Below are 14,034 nucleotides of genomic sequence, written 5' to 3'. Positions count from 1 at the left end.
GAAAAAGTTGAAGCTTCTCATGTCACTCTGCAGCAGGCTCAAGGACAGGTAAAATCAATTACTGGTAGTTGTACTGCAAGAGTTGGTAGTGTCGAGATCAAAGAATAGGCTGCCCAACCAGCAGCTGAGACATGAAGTAGGCAGGATGTGTGGGATTCAAGGTGTAGGCCATAGGGCTTGTGTGCCTTAAGATAACAGCTGGGGAAAAAGTTCCAGAACTTACAAGTAAATCAGCACAAAACACTTCAGCAGAAGCATATTTAGTCACGTAAGTCATGCAGGCATTGCTGTGTGGTTAGTTGTTGCGTAGTCATTAAAGCAAAGAAAAACGAGACATCGGTGTGTGGGCAAATTGTATGAACAGAGAATACACAAGTCACCCAATCCTTTTGTTTCCCTGGCATCAGTCACCAACTAACACACTTTTGTCACCACATGCAAGGAGAAGAGGAGAGAGTAAAGAGGGAAAGAGAAAGCACAACACTTCAGCCAACAACACATGTCCTTTTCCTTGAACAGAAACTGCTTGCCTGGCCAGAAGTTTGCTTCAAAACTGGTTTTGTGGTGTATGAGTCACTTTGGGAGAGAACTTCATGCAAAATGTATCAGAATACACTATATTAATGTTAGAGTTAAATCACTGAAGTATACCATAATTTGTATTGGTAAGTGTTGAACATTCATCTCTAACAGTCCAAGTAAGGTCCTACCACAGGAAATACCTGCTTTTCTCCACAATGTCCTGTTACGTAGAGAGGTGGAGCACTTAACAGAAGTACCTGGGTTCCTCTGCTCACAGATTGTCTCTGTAAAGCAAGAGAGGGAAAAACATTCTACAGAAATCTAAAAGAAAGGGACATGGTCAAGAAAACACAGACTTAAGAGGGAAGTTACCTTCGGCCATTGAACTGAAGAGCCAAATTTTGAAGAACTGGATGTGTTTTGGTTTATTTAGAACTTCAATACACTCTGGAGAGGCACAGACTTTTTATGTAACTGACAGGAATTTTAACATAGAAGTATAGCTGGAAGATGAGAAAGAAGCTGCTGGTTGCTGTAGCTTAACTTGGTAGATTTCATCAAGATTTACTTTGCCTCCTATGATGAGTAGGCACAGGAGACATTTGATTACTACTAAGAGGGCTGTTTTTAATTCGTTGGAGACATTTGGGTTGTGAAGCTGAGCTTTATGGGCCATTTAACTATGGTTATTTAAGTAATTTGAAGTATTATAGGTGAAGTTAGGTTTAGGGTATGCTGATAATCAAGAAGAAACGTTTAAGTCAGCCTGTGCAAACTTTGGGTGGAGTAGTATGTGTAGCTTTGCATGTGCGCTTCATTGTATACATTGAGATGGGTATTTTTCAGTTTAGTAGAATAGTTTTCCCTTAAAATGATTTAGCTTTAGGGTATACAAACATGAATTTATGGGCTGAATCCTTGGGTCTAGAGAAACCTTTATGTATAATAAAGATACATCCAAAGAAGGCAGACAGTGGGAAATGAAATCAGTTTCCAAACGATTAACAGGAGTACAGATGTCCAAGAGATGTCATCTAGAAGGGCCGTAATGGGAAAGAAGTTTCTCTCAAGATATTAGTTATTTCTTTAAGAGAAACTGAAGTTTTACTGTGAAAAATGTTTACAGTAAACATCCAGTTTGTTCAATATTAAGCACTTAGCATTCTGAAGGAATACTGGGTTCTTTGTCATTTTAAGCAGTGCACAGTAAAAGTACACATGCTATAATTTCTGTCACTTCTTTGTATGCAATCTCTGCACGTCTAAATTTCTTAGAAAATTGTATAGCTAACAATCTGGGACTGCATGATTCACATGTGAGATTTCAGGGGGATAGGAGCATGATGGGTAAGGAATTAAACATTTGAATGTGAAGATTTGGGATCTTGAGAAGAACTGTAAATGCTCTAAAAAGCTTAATGCAAGGAAATATTATGTACTAAACTAACAAATAGAAGAAATCTGATCAAACTTCCCATTCCTACGGAGAAGCAAATCAAAAACACTGCAGTCTTTTGCAGGGGATAGGGGCAGAACTGCAAAGAAAGTAGGGCATGATGACAGTTTCAGTCCAGTTATGTAGGGTATTTAGAAGAAAATTGAATACAGTTTGTACTTCAGTATTTTTGCTTCAATGAACTACAAGAAAAGAAAGTTATTCACAAATTATAATGAATGGAATGTGTGTTAAGTTCATCCTATGATTTCAATTAGAGATCTGCATATCAGGAAAATATTTTTATTCAAATAGTGCTGCTCTTTGTCTGCAGACAAAGAAGCTGGCACAGATGGAAAGACAAAAGTACCTTCTTTTGCCTCTTGAGTTAAATAAATTTAACTTACCACACATAACCGTTCTGTAGGAAATTTTTTGAAGGAAAACTATTTTTTGAGTGATAAAACTGGCTTGGAGCCATAGCACCAAAGTCTCAAGAATAACAAAGAAGGTGGTTTCCAAATGTAGGAGATGTCTTCAAGAAATATTCTGTTCACTTTTTAAAAAAAGATGAGTTGAGGATAATGCTGCCCTCTGATTGCTGACTCTTTTCAGAAACGTACATATAGTGAATGCCTTGTACTGTTATGAAGATCTGGGGTTCAATCAAAGTTAGCTTTAACAGGGAGGGGAAAGAGGAGTCTGCTATTTCACAGCACTGTTTGAAATCAAAATTAGTGAAGAAATCATCACTCAAGAAAGGAGACTATGGCTGTGTTTGTTGAGTGGGCAGGGTAGCGTAGAGGGGTGATTTATTTCAGACACTTCTATTCTGTCATTATTCACTCAAAATGATGTGACTTATCACACACGCAGACTGGTAGCTTATTTCAACAGACACAGTTAAGTGCTAAATTGAGAACTGAGGAAGTGAAAAAGGCTATCTTGAAGAGCTGGAGTGTTTATCCATGCTGATCATTGGCCTGTGAACAGATTTAGAGAAAGGGGAGTTTTGCAGCCGTATAAGACAGTTGAAGAAACTACCTAAGCACATCCAGAAGGTTTATATAAGCCTTATGAAGAGACCTATCATGGTATTTGCAGGATGCTGTGTATGTGTTTCGGGACGCCGAGTGACAAATATTGCTTCTATTGACAATGCTGCCTCAGGCTGTCTTTGCCCATGCCTGATTTCTGACAGATGCCAGGACAACAGTTTGTGGAAATGCACAATAAACAGGACCAAGGAACCCAGCCAAGTGATGAATTGCACCCTTTTCTTTTTCTCGGACCATTTTCCAGAGTAATCTCTTTCCTAATGTAGGTTACCACACGTCAGCCTAAATACTCATCCTGAAACATTTAAGAATCATTTGAGGGACAAGAAAAAAATTACAAAATGTTAGAGGTTACTGCTTAGACCAGCACTTATAACCAATTCAGTTCTATTCACAGAGGTTCAGAAATTCCCAGCTGTGTTGTTATCAGTAAAAATAGCTTGGTGGGGTGTTTGTTTTACATTTCAACTAATAAGGAGAGAACTTGAATCCCAAGGATGCCAAAAGGGGAGTTGATAGTAATAAAAATTTGTCAATTTGCAGAATGTAAAAGATGTGAAGACTCAGATCTTAAACCCACCTATGTGTGAGGAATATGACAGCATTCTGATTATATGCAGATTGCCAAATTGAAATATTGAAAGAGTCCAGCGCAGAGCTACAAAGATGATTAGAGGGGTGGAACATCTCCCTTATGATGAAAGGCTGAGGGAGCTGGGTCTCTTGAGCTTGGAGAAGAGGAGACTGAGGGGTGACCTCATTAATGTTTAGAAATACGTAAAGGATGAGTGAAAGGAGGATGGAGCCGGGCTCTTCTCGGTGATGTCCAATGATAGGACAACGGGCAATGGGTGTAAGCTGAAGCACAGGAGGTTCCATATTAACATAAGGAAAAAGCTTTTTCACAGTGCGGGTGAGAGAGCACTGGAACAGGCTGCCCGGAGAGGTGGTGGAGTCTCCTTCTCTGGAGACATTCAAAACCCGTCTGGACACATTCCTGTGTGACCTACTCTAGGTGGTCCTGCTCTGGCAGGGGGGTTGGACTAGATGATCTTTCGAGGTCCCTTCCAACCCCTAACAGTCTGTGATTCTGTGATTGAAGAATAGTTACTGAAAAGGTTGATCGATCCTGTAAAGTCTTTTCTTAGCTTCTTTGATGTTTATGTTCTGGTTAGTCTCTCAGAGCGAGGATTAAGAGTTTAATGTTTAGATTTTCAGGAAAACAGCTAAGAGTTGAAAGGTAATTTTAGCTGTTAATTCCCACATAATTCAGAATTTAATTCAAAAGACTTGCAGGAAAACCAAAGGTACATATACATAAGTATGCACTGAGGACAGGATGACTTCAATATGGTTTTATTGTGTGCCTAGAATATAGAATTGTACTATCTTAAATAGTTTTGTAAAAATATCTATGAGTTCTTAATAATTTCAGTTAAATTTTAATAACACCAAAAAAGCTCTGAACTTAGCTGTCAGTGGATACCATTTTAGTTAAGATATTTATGCGTTAAGGAAATTATTGCCTCTGTTTTGTGGTTATCACCTACAAATTGTGGGGTTTTGTTTGGACTTTTGAATGGATGCAAGTACAATGGTATTGTCAACCTTTACTACCTGCATATGCTAACAGATCTTCATCTTTGGAAGCTGATACTGGGACAATGCTATAGAATATAACCATTTAAGACTTGGTTATAATCACTTGTATGCTATTGGTATGTGAAAGGATTAAATTTTCCAGAATATTTGTAAGGAAAAGGGATAAAGACTGAAAGAGAAAGAGGAAAGCCAACAGCTGGAAAGGTGATGTTTTCTTCTTTGGCAGTTGGATAAGAATTAGTTGTTAGGCAAACTGTTTTAAAGCAATTGTTTCTTGCTTGTTTCTCCTAACTGAGGTAGATTTGACTGCAGTGTCAGTTAATTTGTTGTTGAACATATACAAGACCTGTATAAGTGTCTGTATCTGTCCCAGTGGAATTGAGAGCTGTACACCTTTCTGACATATGATAACTACTTCAAACATAAGGGAAAATACATAGTTTCTTTCAGGAGGATTTTTTACATTCTTTTCCTATTTGGTCATAGTGAAATGCTTGGCAGAGCTTTAAATTTTATGGAATTATACCACACCTTCCTTCCTACGGAGGTTACATGAGCCCTCAACATTCCAGTCATGAGAATCATTCTGACATTTCAGTGTTGTCAGTTACATCAAATTTATTTTTATCATCAAGAATTGTCAATTTTTTTTTATCCTTGTTTCTCAGACTCTAGCTTTAGGAGATAAACAAGTGAAATATTTCTTCTCTTTACATTCTTTGACACCTTTTGTGTGCCATACACTGAGTTCAAACAATATGTTTTCTACCTTCTTCTTCTGCTGTCAATTTTGTGTTTTCCTGTCTGCTTCTCCAGTGAAAAAGATCAGCATTCATGTCTATCCAGTACAGCAAAATTGCAGCATGCTGCCCTGTTATCACCGTGCTGTTGGCTTAATCTGCATTTTTTGTCATGGAGTCACCAGCAGCTGTTGCTTGCCCTCTTGCAAGAACTCCCATCAGGTATCTCCTGCAATTTTCTGTTACATTTTGCCAGACAAGTTCCTCAGTAGGTGACTTGCTGAGAGTCTAACACATTTTCAACAAGTTGAGTGGTTTCCAGATGTTTTTTTCACCTCATGTCATAAGTTGCCAGTCAGCTAAATGAGTTTCTGCTTTTCTGCGGTTTCCTGCTGCTGACCATTTTCTCTGTAACCCCCGCCAATTATACCAAATCTAGTCATTCAAGGAATATTAATTTGCTCCTACGGTAGCCAGGATTACACTTCAATCACATGAACATAACTTGTGCCGCATTTCTGCTGGCTTGCACCACAAGCACCCAAAATCTCTTTCATTTAGCAAAAAAGGAAAACACAGCACATCCAGCACTGGTCACAACTGTTGTTCCCCCCTCATTCATGCACATGGTATAGAGCTACTCCTCTACAGAAGTAACCACAGTTTCTGTCTGACCGACCTTTATAGATAGAGTTACTCCAGCTTTCAACAAACCCAGAATATCTCCCCTCTTGGCTTTCTGCCATTACAACACACTCCAGATACCTGATATGACCCCAAGGCGCAAGCTTTGAATTCTTCTAAAGGAAACCATATCTCTCTTAAGTAGACTATTCAGAGTCACAGAACCTCAGACCACGAAAAGAAACAAACCAAACAAAAGCTCACCAAATCCCTTAATTTCCAAGTACAGAATTTGCAGGTGGGCTCTCAAAAAATCCTGTTACTTGTTCACCCATGATAGTCATTGGTGACGTCTTTTCTTTGCTGTTGAAAGACTTTATTGTAAGTCAAGTGATGCCATCTGCTAACAGCTGATCATTCCATCTCCAGGTTAGGAATAAATATACAAAACAGCAGCAGCCTAATACAGAATTTTGAGGCACCTCACTGTTAACTGTTGCCAGATCAAAAATTGACCACATAGGTTTATTTCTTTCAGCCTTATACTGTCCCACTATGCATTGGTTTACCTACATATAGTCTTTACATATTCTTGCGGTATTCTTTTTAAACCTTAGGCTTGTTTGAATCACTACTTACTTTGACATTTCCCATCTCTATAGTGATACAATACAGATTGAGGACTAAAAATATGGCATATATTGATTACCAAGGGTACAATCAACAGCAATAAAACTGGTAATAAGGAATATGCATACATCAAGACCAGAAGGTCTGCACTATAATAACACCACATCAAAGATGACTTAGCAGCAAAAAGCTTGGGGTCTGAGAACAGTAGGAGAGGAACAAGGTTTCAATAGGTCACATGGGCCATTCCTGTTCTCTCAACAGGAAGGCAGCAATAATGATATCCAGAATGAGAAAACAAAGATCATGGGCAGCAGCCTTGCCTAAGAATGAGGGAGGATGAATGTTAAGGAATAGAAAGACCCTTTTTAGTGATTAGCTATAGATAAATGTTGTTACAGAAATAAGGTTCAATGGTTATTGTGATTTTGTGTATAATAGAATAGAAGTAGTAAGCTATTAGACTATTGAATCTTTGTGAGAACGCAGGTGTTCAAATCATCTCATATAGTACTGCTCATTTATCCCGTGTACAGCCCTTACCATGGTTGGCTAAGCCCCCAGCCTGGTTAATTAATAGATAAAGATAGAGGAAGATAGATTAGATGGAATTTTTAAGTTTATAAGTTTTAAGTTTTAAAGATCATAAGACTGATTTTTTAGAATTTAGAAATTGTTAAATGGAACATCTGGAAAGGGTCTGCTGTGAGTGACTGAGAAAGAGACTGTTTAAAGATGGATGACATGATGACCTCAAAATGGGCCAATAGACAATATGATGAAGAGCAGAACCAGGACAAGAGTGATAAGGACTAGCTGACTGGTAGGAAAACTTATGGACGCTTTTTTCACCAGAAGAATAAAGAATTGAAAACATCATGGGAAGCTAAAGCTGGACTTTACATGACATAATGCTTTAAAATACCTATATAAGGAGGACTTGGGGCTGGAGCAAGTTGCCATTCACTGGGGTGGTGGCCCAACTCTGAGTTGTTAATAAAGGCAAACCTAGAGAAAGACCCATTGTGTCGGGAATTTAATTTTGTCTTTAACAATGAAGAATGCAAAACTGAGGCCATAATCATGCCATAATGACTGCTTGACTCCCAGAGGACATAAAGAACTTGTCCAAATTACAGTTTGTTGTGCCAGATCAGGACAAACCTAAGAGACATACCAAGGACTCAATAACTACCCTGTCCTTTGTGTCACAAACACACACACAGGGTCCTGAGCAGGCCACTTAGGCACACCTTGTGGTGCTTGTGAGTATGAGTGAATGACTGAGTAAAATAGGAGTGAATGAGTGCAAGTGACAGAACAGTTTTATTTAAAATAATATAGGCATCCTCTTCCATGGAGTCTTAAACTGAGTTTTGTAACACTGATTCTTACACTTCTAAGGCTGCCATTTATCAATAAGCTACGCCATGAGAATTTTCATGATACACCAAAAAAACATTCTGGTACACCCATGGGGCTTCAAGGGATACGTCCTTGTGGGGAAGACTTTCACCTACAGTGAAGGCAACAGTATGAGATGGCACTAGGAGGTCTAGCACTTTTCTTTCTTCCTTTCTCCATTTTTGGGAAGTGTATTCCTTTCCAGTCACAAAACCTCTACCTTCTCCTGCCTTCTTCTTTGGGACCCACAGATAAGGCAACTTTGCTCTGTTTCAACACTTTTCCAGGGAAAAGGAGCAAATCCACTGGCTGCTATTGGATAGAAGCACAGTCCACTTCTCACCCCTCTGCCTCCCCTCAGCTGGGGCAGAGAAGGCATGCAGCTATATCGCTGCTATGAGGAATAAAAACTGGTGGAGGCAGCAGCACAACTGGCAGAGGCAGAGTAGAGCACAGCTCATCTGAATTACGCAGGACAATGCAAAATATATGCCTAGTTTGTAATACTGTCGTATCTTAGTACTCAATGACTTTGACCCCAGAGGCAACATATATCGTATAGGGTGTGGGCCCATCCAGGATACTCTGTTCAGCTGACAGCTGTTACCAGAACCACAGGAGAGTTAGTCTCTAACTCTCTTGTGTCTCATTGGGCTTGTAGTCATCCCCTTTGTTTTGCTCTGTAGGAGGGGAGAAGGAGAAAGATAAGGGACAACGCAGCTGCTGGTGGATAGAGAGCTAGGGAGGATTTGCATGGTGATGGGTATTCAATACGATGTGCACACCACGTTAGACATGCTATTGGGGAAAAGAGTGTAAGGAGGTTCTTGTTATGTCATAAATTGCATCCTTGCAGTAAAAAGGAAATTACTGTCTGGTCAGTCCATCTGTCAGTCCTCTTCCTCTCTGAGGAAAGCTATTCCTTTTTCTTTTTGGTTTTCCTTCTCCCGCTGGGTATTGTGGGGATCAGCCTCGTGACTTGTGCATGGGTGCACCAGAGCTCTGACACCTCAAGAAGAAGGGAGGGGAGTGGAAAGGGGTTATGTGAAACCTGATTCAAGTATGTCAGTGTGCAAGTCCAGCACTTGCTGCAACAGGGGAAAGTCCTGGTGCCTGTCACGAGAGGAGTAAGTGGAAGTGGAGGTTGGAAAGCAGAGCATGCCAACACGGCAAAAGGCTGAACCATCCCCTAGGAGAAGCCTTGCTAGGTGCCCCATGCACACTCTGAGATGACCACACTGGCATCTAAATTTCTCCTATAGCAGGTGGGTATAGGAGAGTGAAAGACCTTCGGTGTTGGAGAGCTAGAGCTCTTTCAAGCATTCAGATCTTCTATCTGGAAGTCAACATTAGATTTTACAGGGCTAACAATAAACATGCTTTACAAAACCCCAAATCTGCTTTTCAGCATAGGACAGTAACATGAAATGCCTGCTATTTTGCCATCACCAAAAATCAATGCCGACTTTCAAAGGAACAAGTAGCAGCCTTGTTGTTAGGTGATGATCTAAGCCAAGAAAAGGAGAGAGAGATACGAGCTTTTGTTGGACCAGATAACACGGCTGGTCTATAGACAAGCTTTTGAACTCACAAATCTCCAGAGCGGAGGAAGGTCAGTCAAGAGCAGGGTCTTGGGTAGCCAAAAGCATGTCATTTCCCCCAGCTATATCGCTTAGTCTAGCGAATGCAGTTATCCCTACGCACGCTGCCCGAGGACCGCGGGGGCCGGAGTGCTGCCCCGCGGCTCGCTCCGCCCGGGACCGGAGGGAGCCGCGCCCTCCCCCCACCACCTCGCCGCAGCCCGGCCGGTCACACACCACTGCCACCGCCCCCTTGCCGCCCGGTGGCCCCGCCGGCGGCCTGCCCCGCAAGGGAGCCACGCAGAGCGCTCCCCCCGCCTCCCTCTGCCGCCGCGGTGAACGGCTGGTGCATAATCCCACGGCGCTGGTTCCCAGCACCCCCTCCTCCCAGGAAGGTGGCGGGGAGCCCAGCGCAGCTTTCTCCCACCGCCGCACCTCCCCGCCACCCTTTACCGCGCCGTCGCTCACATGCCTCCCCTGGAGGCCGACCCGCTACCGGCTGTGCCCGGGTCTCCGAGCCCCTCCGCCTCACCCCCCGCCCCCCTCCCCTTCCCCTCTCCCGCCCGCCCCCGGGCCCTCCTCCCGTCACTGATTCGGCGCCGGAGCCCCGGGTGTCCCAGCCCCCCTTCCCCAGCCCCGGCCCCGCCGCCGCTGCCGCGGCTCCGAGCTGTCAGTGCGCAGGCAGCGCCGCGGCTCCGCGCACGGCTCCGCGCACAGCCACGCGCACGGCTCCGCGCCGCCAACCGCCGCCAACCGCCGCCGCGGAGCCGCCCCCGCGGGGCGGCAGCAGGTATAGCGCCGGGAGAGCGGCTGCTGGCGGGGCCGGGCGGCACCCGAGGGGCCGGGGATTCGGATTGGGATTCCCCGGCCGGACAGGGGCGATGGGAGGGGAGCCGAGGGCGGGCCTGTCCCCGGCGGCGCCGGTGGGGAGGCCGTCGGCACGGAGCGGTGCCCGGGCGGCGGCAGCGGGGCCGTCGGGGCTCTCGCGGCGGTGGCCGCAGCTCTTGCGAAGACGGGCGCTCGGGGCGCGGTGCGGGGTCCGAGCCCGTGGCCCTCGGGGGCGGCGGGCAAGGCGCGGACGGCCGCCTGGGCGGGCTGCGCTACCGCTCCGTTCCCAGGGAGAGGCTGGACGATAGCGGGAGGTGCCCGATTTACCCTCCCTCACCTCTTTCCAGTATTAAATGGCTAGAAATTTCGGCCCCGTTTAGCGTGGAGCCGCAGTTGGAGAGCCTCCCAGGGGTCGGCCGTGGGGAAGGGCATCCCGGAAAATTTCCCCAGGGGCAGTTTCTCAGGCGGAAAATAGCATTCATCTTGCATGGATCCCTGCTTCAGATTCCTGGGGGAGCTGAGGGCCGAGGGTTTTCCCAAGACTAGCATATGCGACTGATTCTGTAACGAGCAATTTTCTGTCAGATAATCTACCTTAATCCTTTTCTGTGTACTTGGCAATCCCCCAGTCATCTCAGCCCACTCCCTCGAAGCTCCCGGGGAAGTGGGTCAGCATCTCCAGACAATGTTTCTGTCAGACCCCCAGTGAGTTTCTGCACTGCTGGCTGACTAGAAGGCTGCATTGTGACCCTTCAGTTTACACACATACTGAATGAGCTGTGCTTCAATTATTCATTCCAATGCTATTGCAAGCTTCTTCAGTTTCTCTTCTCCAGGGACATGATGTGTAACAAGACTTTGAAACACTTTGCCAGTGAGGCTGAAATCCTATCTAGGCATATGGCAGAGCTGCTTGCTTATCTAGCCATTCTCAAGGGTTAATTTGTAGCAGTAAAAGGTATGTCAAGGAAGAATGAGGATTCCCAGTAGGGCAGCATTACCCTCTACATTCCTTCTGTCCCCCTGTAAAAAGCTGTAAATCAGACTACTGAATGGTTAGACGACTAGGCTCTACAAATCAGTCTTGTATTTTCCATCTGGAAGAAGCAACACCTTCAAAGTCTCCATAACGGGGAACCTATGGCTTCAACACTGAATTGAATTAAATCTGGTAATTTGTCAGTGTGGTAGATGTTCACAGTTTTGCAGATGAAGAAACAGATGCAGAAATGAAATAACATTGGAACCAGAGACTTGGCGGCAAAACTTCGAATCCCATTTGTTGTTATTTGTGTTTTGCTAGTGTAATCATCTGTCCATTGTGCCGTACTCTCCAGAGAGTGCTCATTGATAAACTGTGACCCATTCCTGTTTTCCAAATACAAGAGGCTGGGTGGACCCACAATGGCAGCAGCTATACTTAGAGAAATACAGGATAACTATGCTGTGACCTGTAGTCAAGTGGGTGTATAATAGCTTTTATACTCTCCATTTCAATAATAGACATATTTCTGAACAGCAGCAAGGCCGACCATTGACTGGTAGCTCTTGGCATAGTTGCTCTTGTATCAAATAGTAATCTAGATGAACACAGGCATACGGAGGAATACCAGGGCCTCAGCCACAGGGCCAGGAGAACCGTCTGTGTTGGGGTAAGGAATCTGGGGAGACTGTGGTAGTGGTTACTGGAATGAGAGCCAGAGCCAGATGAGACAGTCAAGCTGCTGTTGGTCAGGAGCAATACCAGATCACCTTTGTTCCTGCATACACAAAGGCTTACTATCCGTTGTGTGCCTGCTTGTGACCACCACGGCTGGCGTTTGAGCTCTGAGGAAAGGAACCTGCAGTCCTTTGGTCAAGGGCAGATGCAAAGAAAATATTTAGTCCATTGAAATCAACTAGCTGCTTCAGTGCATCCCTTCCCATGTGTGCTGCTGGGTCACCACAGTGAATGTAATAAATTATGACATTTCTAATCTGTCCCTAAATCTATGAAGAAAGCTGATCACGTCTTTCCCATTCATTGTTTCAGTATTCCAGCAGGTTCTAACGGAATTGGCTTTTGTTCCTTTTACATACTAAAAGGTATTTGTGGCATAAGAGTGAGAGATTTAATTTGTTTTTTTTAGGTAAAAGTTGAGATTCTTCACCACGGATGCACATTAATTTAAATATTTGCTTTGGTGAGACACAGGGCATAGCTGATGAAGGAGGCTATAAACTGGGTAAACATGATTTTCTGAACAGGACTATCTTCTTTAAATAATATCAGGAGACTCAGAGCTCATAATCTGTGTGCTTTTAGTCTGTGCCAGTCTTTCAGAGAGACCACAAGCTGCTTAAAACTGACATGATAGCTGTGTCAGTGTGCCCTGGATCTGCTTTTGTTCAGTGTTTTCTTAGATGACCTGGATGGTAATATGAAGTGTGAGTGTATCACATTTGCCAGGGACATAAAACTGTGAGACTTGAAATATGCTGGAGAAAAAAATTAGAATTCAAAATAAATTCCAAAAAATTTGAAGAACTGCGAGGAAAAGAAATGGATGAAATTCAGTAGGGATAAATGCAAGGTACTACAGGAAACCAGGAATAATGAACCGCATAAGCACAAGAGAGAAGTGAATGGCTAGGTTGCAGCTCTGCAGAAAAGAATCTGAGCATTATGATAGATCACAAGCTGAACATGAGTCAATGTCATGCTGTTGCAAATGAAGACAAACATCTTGCTAGGGTATATATGAGACATATAGCCTGGAAGACATGTGAACCAATCCTCCTGCTCTGTTCAACATTGCTAAAGCCTCAGCTGGGAGGCTGTGCGAAATTTTGGTTATTACACTTTCAGACAGGTGCCATTCAATTGGCAAGAGTCCAGAGAAGGGTGGGAGGACTGATCACAGGTCAGAAAAACGTGACTTGAAAGATTATTTGGAATTACTGAAATTATTTAGCTCAGAGACCAGAAAGCTGGCAGGGGAATATTACAGTCTTCACATACAAAATGGAGGAGGGAGTGATGTTTTCTTTGGGCTCATGGTGGATGGAGCAGAAAGCAAGAAATAGCAGAAAGAAAGATTCTTTTAGACTGCAGAAACAATTTTCTAGGACCTAGGTTAATAAAAACTGTTGAATATTTGGTCTGGGGAAGTTGTGAAGACTCCATCATTTTAAGAACAAGTTAGACAACAATCTGTGAAGACTGAAATTAGACTAGTGATCCTATCATAGGAAAGCACCTTGGACTATTTGATGCCTTAGGTTCTTTCTAGATCATTCTTCTATTCTTTTCTGAAGACAACACGCTTATTTCATGTAAATGAAATAAAAGCTGTCTGCTGGCCCTGTGCTGATGTTTGTCTGATATCCAAGGGCACCACAGCACCAAGGACACAGTGCGGCTCTTTCTAAAAAGAGTCTGAAAGAAAAGTAAGAGTTTGCTAGAAGATGGTTAAAAGAAGTCTCTTTTGGAGAAGACATGAGGAAAAGGACATCCTGATTTCCCTGGAGCAGATGCTTGACTGAGGCTGTGAATGCTGAAAACAATTATATGGAAGAAGAAAAATGAATGAGGATTAGCAGTTAGCAAAATGATCTGAACTGAAAATACA

The sequence above is a fragment of the Leptosomus discolor genome, chromosome 3 (assembly GCF_034619465.1).
Source record: "Leptosomus discolor isolate bLepDis1 chromosome 3, bLepDis1.hap2, whole genome shotgun sequence".
Taxonomy (NCBI): Eukaryota; Metazoa; Chordata; class Aves; order Leptosomiformes; family Leptosomidae; genus Leptosomus; species Leptosomus discolor.
Note: the sequence above shows the minus strand (reverse complement) of the source record.